The sequence below is a fragment of the Clinocottus analis genome, unplaced genomic scaffold (assembly GCF_023055335.1).
Source record: "Clinocottus analis isolate CAN_PGR_092001 unplaced genomic scaffold, fCliAna1.0.p SCAF_9, whole genome shotgun sequence".
In the NCBI taxonomy this organism is placed as follows: domain Eukaryota; kingdom Metazoa; phylum Chordata; class Actinopteri; order Perciformes; family Cottidae; genus Clinocottus; species Clinocottus analis.
The window spans coordinates 4,369,934-4,382,500 of NW_027176251.1; positions in this window are offsets into that span (position 1 = coordinate 4,369,934).

Below are 12,567 nucleotides of genomic sequence, written 5' to 3' on the forward strand. Positions count from 1 at the left end.
CCCGCGAGTCCTCCAATCTGAACAGCGAGTCCTCCAATCTGAACAGCAGCACACACGTCACACCTTCAACCTGTCCTTAGGTAACGTTTGATAGACAACGTTCTGACATTTGGGCATGTTACACGCTCAAACGTCAGAAGAAACGTCAGAAGAAATCTGACATTTGCATGCATGTTTAAATACAATATATTAGATCCATTTAGACTTCTGTTTGAGCTATGAATAATTAATGTGGGCGAGCAAATTAACAAACAGTAGTGTTGTTAAATTATAAACTGACGTCATGTGAAGTGTGAATGTCCATACTAAAAGACCTCTTTAATAAACCAGGCTGCATCTCCCCCTTGTCAAAGGAATATAACTTGATCTGACTCTTTTAAAAAAAAGGAATAAACAGAATATGATAAAAACAATATATTGGGATAAGGAGTGTGATGTACAGTTGAAGAACTGTGAGCCCTGTCCTGTAATTATAGCCATAAATAGACGATTTATAAAAAAACATCTCCGCATGCTGCCACCCTCTACTTATATAATTCTCAGAGGTGCTTTACAGTTTATCCAACAGTGGAAGAACTTTCTAGATCATATACTGTTTTCAAAGTAAAAGTCATGCAATCAAAGTAAATACACTCATAATGCAGAAGTAACATGCAGCCAGTAGGCTAATTTGATATTTGGTCAAGGGAGCACATTGTTACTGCTTTATATATATGAAGTTTTGGATTTCAAATCTCAATCTGAGCTAAACTATAGATGTTAGATACATGTAGTAATTTTATTTCCCTCATGAAATGTAGTACAGCCAAAGTCTAACAGTAGCACAGAATTAAAACACTCATAGTACCTCAAAATTGTACTTCGGTGCAGCACTTGAGGAAATGTACTTACTTACTTTCCACCACTGATTACATCTTATGTTTTACTTTCCTTTAGGACTTCTATATCACATTTTGTTCTGCATAATGCCGCAGAGAGCGGAATATTTCATATCCCATGTTTCGTATGCGCTTTTTAAGAATACGTTCCTAACATTGCACTGTATTGTCTACATACCTTTTGGTTTAGCTCCTTTGTTTTTCTTTTTTTGGACCTATACAATATTTCAATTCAAAAAGATAAGCCTGTATATTCTGTCTCTATTTGAATATACTTTCAATATGCACAGTCCAAATCGTGCATATTGCAAACTGCAAACACAAGCAGATGAAGACATAAAATGTCTCGGTATTAAGTCAAAAGGAAATAGCTCATTTCCTTTCTCTTAAATATGTGTTTAGATGCCAGTATTTCAAGTAAATTGACAGCGATGCTGGTGTAATGAGCTTTATAGAATAAAGTTAGTTTCTCAGTTGCTTTGCTGAACAGATTGTCACTCCAACAAAAACATTCATGAAACACTCTTTCTGCAGCTGTCATTTTGGTGACAGCATTTCAATCTTCGCTCGGCAAGGTAATATGAAAACACATGAACCACAGACCCGCCAGTGTACACCTGGCATTTTCACTTAGACAGCTACATAAGAAAAACACTCCAAATGACCCTTTAGCCATCTTTCCATTTCAGAATATTTATAATATTTTTTTTACATGGGACTTGTTCTTGGCAGGTTAATGCTCACAGATGTCTGCACTGCTCAGATGGCTTGAGGGGGCAGGTACCATCTGAGCAGTGTCAGGGAGAGAAAGTCATTTTAACAGCACCTTACACTTAGCCTAACACATAATTTCATAGTACCAATGAATGTGTTAATGAGACAAAATGTTTTCGATAGAACAAATCTTGGCAGGCATTTGTGAATTATTCACTGGACCCAATAAGTTGGCATGTTCGACTATACAATTGGCAAGCAGTGTTCACAGAAGCAGCATGCTGCGTTCCATCCCTGCTGTGGAATGCATGTTCGCTCGTGGATTATCATTGTCCTAAAGTTGGCATCTGTACATTTATGCCTGTAAAATATTCTATACAGACGCCGCAAGATAATCAGTCAGCTACTATATCAGAGATGGCGTAAGAAGTGAGAGTGAGCTTGTTTATCAAAGTGGAGAGAATTCAATGCCTTTTTTCTTTTTTTCACAGCTAAAGTGATGGAAGTGATGAATAACGTTTTGTCACTGTGGATTTATGTCCCGTGTTTGTGTGCCATCCTTGGCTGACCGTGCCGGTGTGAATCCAGCCTTCATGTCACGCAGCAGACATTTCAGTGATGGAGAGGAAGAATGTGGTGTTTTGTGCCGGGTGACGTGAAGTATGACATGACAATGATTGAGCCAATCTTCCGCCTGAAATGGTCACAAAGGAATTGTAGGAAAAACACAATTGTAAGCCCGTGTGTGTGTACGACTGTGGCTGTGTAAAGTTCAAGTACATAAGTGTCTGTGCACATACGTAGACAGACATATAGTGGAATAGCAGTAGGTTTATTTGTTTTGTCAAGGAGCTATATGTGTAAGTACTTTGTAGTATTTTGAATTGTAGTCAGTAGATTCTCTAGAGATGTGCACACCTGCTTTCCGAGCTCCTATGAAACCAGTTTCTCTTGGTGTATCTTTACTTCTCATGTATCGGCGGGGGCCTTAATCAAGAAGGGTTTGTATGTTCCCATTGAGACACAAAGAACCTTCGTAAATGAAATAATGTCTCCCCCCCCCCACAAAAAAACTGAGTTCAATTGTATTTGACATCTGTGAGAGAAAATGTCGTAATACATTAAAAGGGCATAATAAATCTCACACTGACAGTTTGTTTTAACACGGAGCCCATCTATGTTTATTTGTTCAACACTTTAAAAGCTCTTTACAGTTTCATTGCATTAGCCTCAGAATATGTAAATAACATATTATAAGTTTGGGGTTACGGGTATAGCTGTTATGTATTAAGTAGAAAATGTAATTGCAAAGGGCATAATCTTTGTGAAAAGGTTAAATGTTGGATCAACGGGACCTTTACAGCTCTCAGTGAACACAGCAACAACAACAGATAGTCTGATGTTGCTTTAAAAATTAATGAGTTTGCAGTGCTCCAGAGAGTTATACTGTAGGACATAATTAGACATAAATAAATATCCCAAAACTCATATTATACACCATATGATGACCCACTTTTAAATTGCTGCATGCTTTTTAAGAAAGCAATTGCATGTAAATATACGATGCCCAAACTCATTATGTATTGCAGCTGAAAACCAGCCCTGATCATGAAGCATTCATTCCAAGGTGCTTTGTCTGTCTTTGTAATACAGTGAAGAAAACAAGACATTTTGTATGTTAGCCATCAATTCTGTCATGATCTACATATTTCTTGGGAGTGAGCAATTTGTGTAATTCAGAATGATCCAAAAGACTTAATTAGTACCGAGCACCCAGTGCCAGTCTGCATAATCTGTTCTGTAGCTGGATTTCACATAATAAACTCTCATTCGTTGCACCAATTCACTTATAACATGACAGATGAATAATAATTATGTAATTTCACCAGTGGTTGCAATCACAGAAACACTGTGAAAATGATTAAAAACACACATTAAGAAGTGAGATGTGTTTCTTAAATGTACATCCCTCATGCTATGTTTCTCCGCTTCATGTTCGTGCTTGTTGACACCCTTAAACTATTTTCTGTGTGGTCCAGGATCTATTATTGGCTCTCGCTGTAAGTGTTTTCTGTTCCATAACAAGATGATTCCCCAACATGGCATTAGGTTACCAGGCAACAGTGTACACTCCATTGCTCGGTTATAATTTTCTTTGTATAGTTATGATGTTTAATAGTAACTGACTACATGGCAGTCAGCCAAATTTAACCACTGTTAGCAGAACCCGTAGAGCCTGATATATGTCAGGAGGCGTAGAGGCTAGCAGGCTATATTTGGCAGCTATGTTCCCTTCAAAGAGACGAGTTCTAGGTCTGGACTTGACATTTCTCTTAGACTGGAATAAATGGGTTTGGGTCAGTGAGTTTTTGCAGGAGGAGGGGTGTTGTTGATGCCCAGAGGAAGGTGCTGGTCTCTGTTCTGCAGTGGCTCATTGTTTTGTTCTTTTCATCGGTACAGGATGCTTAAATGGCAGAATACAACTAGGAAATAAATGTGTTGAAATACAACACTGCCTTTATTACACAAAAAAGGCTCAGCACAACAGATTACTGCTACTATAATCCACACAAGATACCTATAAGAACAGGACACATTGTCAGGTTAGCTTTGTACATGCCAGTTTTATGCTTTTTAATAAGTCATGATGTTGTTGTTTTTGCTCTGCTTTGAGGAACTTATCTAACCTCTTTGGCTCATATAACCGTTGTAAAACTTGTATTTTAAAGTAAAATACATTGTCATTGAAATATTTTAATAAGACAGAATGGTGCAATGGCATCTTGGTGTCAGTCTTTAGTGAAGCTCCCTGGAATGGCCAGGAGTCGTGAGCCTTGTTTATCTGGCAGGGGCACAACATATTTACAGGTGATGTTCGAAATCAGCTGGAACCAGTTCAGCTACATAGGAACCCCTGCTGAACAGCTATTTACCTCCTTCGTGATGTTATTTTCTTAGTCCACTAGAAGCCTCAAAACTCTCTGATCATTTGAATTGTTAGCACACCTCAAAGCAAATGTTTTTGTAATATAACTTTATACTCTACATACACTGCACCAAAGGTCTGTTTTTGATTAGTCTCTTTAGTGTGTGTGTGTGTGTGTGTGTGTGTGTGTGTGTGTGTGTGTGTGTGTGTGTGTGTGTGTGTGTGTGTGTGTGTGTGTGTGTGTGTGTGTGCTTTGAGGTTAAACAGAAGCATCTGGCATGAAAAATAGATGAAGAGCCACATTCTCACCTTCATTTATTTTACTGTTCTTGGCTGCTTTTGCTCCAGTGGAAGAGTGCGACTGTACAGACATTGTACAGAATCCGAATGTAGCCCAGGTGCCACGAATCTAGGACATTGATACGTTTTTCCTCACACACACTCTTTGCGTTTGTTGTTTCCGTTCTTTTTGTTTTCAAGTCACAAGTCATTAACAGCAACCTTAGTCAAGGCTGTTGCATTGCATATACACATTAAAACATTGGAATCAATCCGTAAACCAACGCGATCATGCCTCTCCTTGAGCTTACCTGCAGGTTTGAAAGTCAGAGGTGTTCTCACTGTGCAGAGTTCGGGCTGGAGCTGCTTGTGAATAAAAGAGTAGGCCGTGCTAGGAATATGTTCTCTCTGTAAAGATAGTAGGAGGAGAACAGTGGCCCAGGGGGGGAACCTGGCTCCTGTTGCAGCTAAGACACAGAGCCTCATGTTCTCAGTGTTGTTCATCTAGCCCCACCGTAGACCCCGAGGCTCTCTGGGGGGGGACCTACCTCCATTTGTTTTCACTTCCTGTCCAAATAGAGATGGAGAGATGAATCATTCATGTCTTTGAGCGGCCTCTTGTGTGGATGAAAAATGGGGAGATTTAAGGCTGCCGCTTCGAGTATTCAAGATAGATTCATATGCTTTTTGCTAAAACATATTCATGACCTCCATTTTTTTTCTTTTCTTTTCCTTCTGTAATTTCTTTAGTTGAATAAGTGTCTTTCCTATCTCCTTACTATTTTGTATTTACTGATCTAGAGACCCATCTGCTACTCTGTTTGTCAGTGTGCCCATTGACAAGCGTCATGGGGTGTGGCCCTAACTCGATCCTGACCTGTCAAACCTGTACGGTGAATTCAGTAAAAATCAGGGTGAGGGCCGTTTTCCTTGATGGCAGAAACAGACAAACTTTAGACTTCAAGGGCCCATTACCTGTCACTCCATGCCATCCCATCATCCTCTGCGGCCCTGACTGTGCTGCCGTGCGTCATGCTAAATATCTCTTTGTTGTTACCTTTCATCTGTACGTACTTTTCCAACTCTCTCAGCCCATCCGAAGAGTTATGGGGCTACGGGAGGTCATGGCCGCAACCCCGCCCCACATTGCGTGAAATGTGCAGAACAAACGGATCCAGGAATTACACAGAGATTGGACACACTGGCTGGATATCTGAGAGCAGAGCCCTCATAAAGGGCTCTATGGCCAGATAGGTGTGAAAGGGTTACCAGCCCATCTGTTACCTTAACAGAAAAATGTACCTCCTTTGAGGTGACAACCTAACAGCATTTTTTAAATTCTGCCTTTTATCTTTCACTGTCATTATCTCAGCAAAGCTGCTCACAAAATGTACGTTTTCCAAAAGGCACGGTTTTCTCCAGTTCAGTGATGAACATCAATGAATGGCAGGATTTTAACAGCAGACAAAAGGAGATGCTGAGAATGCCTGAAGTGTTTTTCATTCTCTCATATATTAGGTCTATTTTGCTCTCTTAAAGGAAGGAAACTCCCTACTTTGTAGTTCAAAAGGAAACTCAACTTAGTTTCATCTTTTGATTTTTCACACAGCTTTCAGGAGATCACACCGTTGACACAGTTGACACAGTTTCTGTTTTGTGCTGGTAAATTCTACATGTGTTTTAAAAGAGCCAGCCAAAGCTTGTTAGGCTCTGTGTTATTGAAGGGGCTGGGTTGAAAAGTCAGCTCGGTTACTGGATCCAAGATGAAAGTAAAAGGTCAGAAAAAGCTGCAGCCACTCCCAGGCACAGCATGGTGGCATAGCTATGAAGAATTGTGTGCATGCGTATGCATGTGTGTGTTAGTTTGTCTAGGCATGGATATTTGTTTGCAGAATGAGTGTCTGGATTTGTATTTGTCCAGTGTTTCTGCTTCTTGGACCTCTGTGCTGTCCAGTTGCTTCAGCAAAGTGTTTGTTTTGTGTCACAATATTTGTCTTCCTGGTCCTTGGAGTTTGCTGGAAAGTTCACAGTAATATTGTGAGCATTTCAAGCCATTCTTGGTTTCTTCATTTCTTCTTCCTGTTTTGATCAACCTGCAGGGTGCACTGTTGCTGAAGGATCCACCAGGGGTTTTTACCCCACTTGGACAGTGTCCCACAATCCTGCTGTCTTAGTTATATCTCTGCTTTCCGGACTCAATCATGCTGGTGAAACTCATACATAGGAACATTTATTACACCTACAAAAAGATGGATGAATTAGTAAAATCTTCTATTATTACAACCCATGCAATGAAACAAAACACAATACAATACAATTATGTCAGTGTGATCTAAAATGTAGAGAGACAGGGGGATTTAGTACAAACTTACACTAACATAGAAATGCATATGGTAACAGCTACTATTATTTTTCCCACTAAGACAAAATGGGATGATCCCTGAACAATGCTTTTGCCTCTCAGAGGAGAAAGGAAATAGGAAGCTGTTTAACTTATTTATGCACTCGCATAGGAATTGCAAAGGTATAACAATGTCTTTACTTTATATGTTGCTGTTTGTGTAATAAAGGCCAGTTCCAGTGTCAGACTTCCACTGCATCAGGATGTAATAGCTCATTGGAGTGAATTTGTAACTATGGTAAAAAAAAAAAAAAAATGTAGATATGATGCTATAATAAAATCCAGAAACTCAAGGTCACCGTAGCAAAGCATTTTAAAAATACAACTGAAGCCCCCCAGGTTTATGCATATGGAGCAGCCCAGACATTAACATTGTAACAGAGGTGGTGGGTGCACTGTGAGGCATTTCCCGGTATGCATTGCACTAGCTTAATAATCAGAGGAAGAGCTATTTTTCAGCGGTATTGTTGTGCCCGAGACCTTTGAGACACCACAGGAGGCGAGTACTGTGACTGTGCTCTGTGGTCAAGTAAAGCAGCGGTGGCGTAGGTGGAAGTGGCTTGGACAATAAGCATCAGCCCACCCTTCCCATACTAAACTTGATTTCCTTTCAAATCCATGAATGGAGTTTTGCTCGAGTCTTTAAAGGTCATTGACTAATCCAGAAGAACAGTCAAGCTGTAAGTATAACCTGTTAAACGACTGCAGCTTTCATTTTGTTATGTTGTTATTTCCTGTGCTTTTTATATTTAGGCCACTGAAGTGTGATTGGCCCCTTTAAATAGAAAATGTGGTACTTTTTCTGTGACAATGCTGTAATCTGTCACAGGACAAACAAACCTGATATTAGTTTTGTTGTAATATCATATTGGTAATACGAAAACTATATATTTTGTTATCATATTAAGATAAAGGGTCCATGGCACGAGGCATTTTGCTTTGATTATCCACTTATAAATGGGCTTGACCAGCAGGATGTGGTTGAGAAGGATGCCTCTGACCAGAGAACCTTTGTTTTTATCATTCCCTCAGGGATTTTCTACGGTCAGCTAAACTTGGATGGATTCCATCAAAGTCACATGTTTATTTGTTGGGTTTGTGTGTTGATATGCCCTAACTCACACAGGCTCTGCCCTTTACTGGACTCTATGGGTAATACTTCCCTCAAGCCACGAGCATGTGTTCGCTCACAGAAAATATGCACAAGTGTAGCTGGTCAATCAGAAAGCGCCTACCCGAATACGTGCAAACCCCATATTCCACAAAGCAGCACACATTACTGTTCGACATTCCTATTCTCTTCAGCGAATGGTGTTTTGTCTACAGCCTGACTGCCGATACCTCCATGGATGGATTGATTGCTTCAAGAACCTCGTCAGAGACGGGCCAGTGTTGCACCTGAGCCCATGTCGGGGCTTGATATACCTACATGTCCCCATGCGCCTTCATGACTTGGGTAATGTTGTGTCTACTGCTTGACCCCTGCAGGGGTGAGGCTATGGCTCTACCCAGTTCAGTTGCACACTACCTGGGTTTGCTGGGGACCCCCTACTTTCCCGCGGTGGCAACCAATGTCATAAAGAAGATGGTGGGTTGCCACGACTGACCTTTCCTCGGTCAGGATCAGTGTGGTTGGGTCAATATTATGACGCGGCTGGCCATACACTCATCGGACTCCACTTACTGTTCCCATAGGGTCCAGTAGAGAGCAGTGTGAGTAACAAAGGTTATGTTATTGTAACCCTTGTTCTATAAGCACAAGCGTAAGCCTCTACCAAGGGAGCCCTGCAACTCCTTTGAGGTTGTGGGATGTCAACAGCACTGTGTGTTGCCGTGTATACTGTGGGGTTCACATGTATTCGGGGAGGAACATCCTGATTGACCGGCTACGTTTGTGCACATCCAGTCCAGTAGAGGGCTCTGCCTGTGCTTACATAACGAGGGTTACGGTATCGTAACCTTTGATACAGATGACTCCTGAAGGCATTTCTGTGACGTTGGTCTAAGAGCCAATGATGCAATGATTCTGCACATTGTTTCAAACAAAACATTTCCTCTTAATCCTACGTCATCTTCAATGGTTAATAGCTTTCCAAAAGGGCAGTTTAGATTGAGCATAATCTCTCAAAGGCTCCAATCAATGGTCATCTTTTTTGGTGTTCAAATTTTGTTAGACGATCAATCGTTTTGTGTTGTTCTGAGAGAAGTTGCTGGGCAAAGGGTCATGGCGGAACATACATTCGGCTTGAAAGTCGGGCTGAATGATTGAATGTAGGATAGACGTACAACGAAAACATTGTCTATTTGATACAAACAGTGGATCAATGTTTTCCAGCAGAGATGAGCACATTGATCAGTAAAAATACTGAGAGCTGCCCTGTGTGGCTTTGTGCTCCATATCTATTTTTAGAAAGCCCATGGCAACAGATGAAGGCACGGCATCAGGGATCTATTCAAAGTTAGAAAGTAAACTGACCTCAAGGTCAACGTACAATAAGGGGACGCTTAGAAATTTAGCTTTTGCTTTTTTTAAACTGTTATGCTCAATCTGTTCCTCACATCTCAGATCATGCGTTACAGCAAAGTAATGAACACATTTTCCTGATTTCTTTACTTTTAGGGATATGAGTTGTTTTATCCCTTTCTTTGAACAACACCGTCTTTATATATATATATATTTGTATATCCGGCCTCTCTGTCAAGAGAAACACATAAAGCTGCATGGGCTCCAACCAACAGTGGTATTAACTGCATTGCAAAACTTCGCTGGCAATGTTTCAAGATTAAGTACCAAACATTACTGCCTTTAAATGCTTTTCATGTTATTTGATCTAACCTGTTAAGTGCATTCTATATCACCCTGAATGTCCACAGGAAATACCACAGGACGCCAGACAGAGTAACCCAATAAAAACAAGAGCGCCCCAATCATTAGTGGGGAAACACACTCACATAACACATCCAGATGTACAGACTAATTGGATTTTACCATCAAATCAACAGTTGTAGTGCCTTTGTGCTTTTATGAGACTGACCGCAAGGTGAAGGGAAACTGATCCATTCGAAGTGACAAAACTTTACCTCCGGCTTTTAGCAGGTATACTGGCTGAACTTGGTCGCTAATAGAGCATGCTGTCCTCCACATTCAGAGACTGGGGCAGTATTATGCCATGGCCTCACTCCCTAAATTGATCTAGAAACTATTTCACAGTTGGAAACGGTGACTCATCAGAGGCTGATGTAAGTAAGATGGCTGGCATTGAGGTAATTGGTGTGGAGAGGTAATTTCCCTCCTGTACCTGGGCTGCCCCTAGAGCTGAGGGGAGGCCACCAGAGAGAGGAAACGCAGGGACATTGAGCTGCACGGTTACGTCAGAAGTTGCTGTTAGTATGCAGCCGCTCTCCTGGACCGAACATCCCCTCTGACTGGAGAACTCACCTGACAATGATCGCATCCGCCACAATCCTCGCAGGGTGGCATGATGAAACTCTCCAACCACACAGGCGGGAGCACAAGCAACAGGAAGCCAGAGAGGTGGATTGGACTAATTTGATTAAACATTTGAATATATCTATTGATTATATCATGCAGGATAACTATGAGAGGCCCTCTGTGATGAGTTAATTGTACAATTGACAACCCCGCTTCTGAGATACACGGGGGCTTTAAAGTTCAGAGTACACAGAAAAACAATACATGGCTGACTCATTCCCTCCCACACATGGATCAGCTGTTATTACGGGGAACAAAATAATGTCCTGGCAGGATCAAATTAGTTGTAAGGAGCACTATTTGTCCACCCCTCACATTTGTTGCAACACTTAAGTTCCCTTCCTTCTCCAGTCAGCCTCCCTGCTGGGTTTCATCATGCAGAGAGTCACAAGGCAGCAGTGCGACGGTGATTAAGCCACAGAACTTAGGAGTTGATTTGTAACTGGTACAGTAAATGTGGTAATGTGAGGAGGCTTATTTGGTAGAAAAAAGCATGTACCCGGGTTATGTGGTTTCTCCAAGTGGAATGGAAAGAGCTGTACCATGATGATAATGACCTATTTGTTGTATTTCTATTAAAAAGATCATTTGAATTGGCTCAGTTGAAATAAATAACGTGTTGTCTGTGTTGTGTGTATGCATGTGTTTGTGTTTACTGATATCTACAATGGCCTTTTGTTTAAGTTTGGAAAGTGCTAGGGGCCCTTCAGTGGTCTGGCCCACTTGTTCCCTCGCCTCTAATATTCCCCCACTCCATGACAGTGCTCTGATGTCAAAACATACACACATGCAGGTACACAGACACTTGCAGACACACACACACACACACACACACACACACACACACACACACACACACAGAGTTTGTGTTTGATATGAGGGAGGTGACAGACAGTGGAGCCCATGCCCCGGAGAGCAGAGCGGAGTGGCTCTCCAGCAGGGACACTGACGTTCACACTTAAATGCTTTAATAGGACTAAAGTAGACAAAGGCCGCCAGTGACGCAGTCAGAGCTATAATGGGCTTGCCACATTGCTGGTTTACAGAACACTGCCTATTGGATGGAGTTATTTCCAATCCCACAATCCCTCATCAGCCCCAGGAAGCTCGTTATAAATAAAAAGTGTATAGGTTAATCGCTACTAACGTGTTCCAGTGAAATGTCTCTGTTTTATTTATTTTTAAGCAGCAGTAGGTCGAGTGGACCAAGGTTATTTTCTGAGAACTCATCATTCAGTGCAGATAAAGGATTTCCTATTCAAGGCAAAATAAAACACAAATCTATGAATCGCGTGTAGAACACTTTACAAATAAATAGATGAATATATATATATATATATATATATATATATATATATATATATATATATATATATATATATATATATATATATATATATATATATATATATATATAACACATGAATGATCGGAAATTAACGCCAAATATAGTTTGCAGCATAAATTTGTATTGTGAAATGGTGAAAAATAGGAACATAAAACCCCCAATAAATGCAGTAAAAAACAGGAACATTGCAAAATGTTGCCCTTTTTAATTTTAGGTCTATTCATGTGACGGCCTTACTTCCTCTCTTGATCAATTATGCCTATGTTCAGGCAGGCGGGGTCAGAGCCGGCCTGCTCTGCAGATACGCTGACAGATGGGGCTCTGGGTCTGTAGCCATCATTACCTTGGACTTGAAGGCTTGTTGTCTTTCACACTATCTTACCCAACTTGCCTGCCAAAACTAATTTGCAAAGATCAGGAGTTTGCTAAATCTGTTCAACGGAAATGTGTCACCAAGGGGAGATTGGAGTAATCATTTCCTGATAGATGCCTCTATGTTTGTGAAAATCATTCCCTCAGCAATTACAT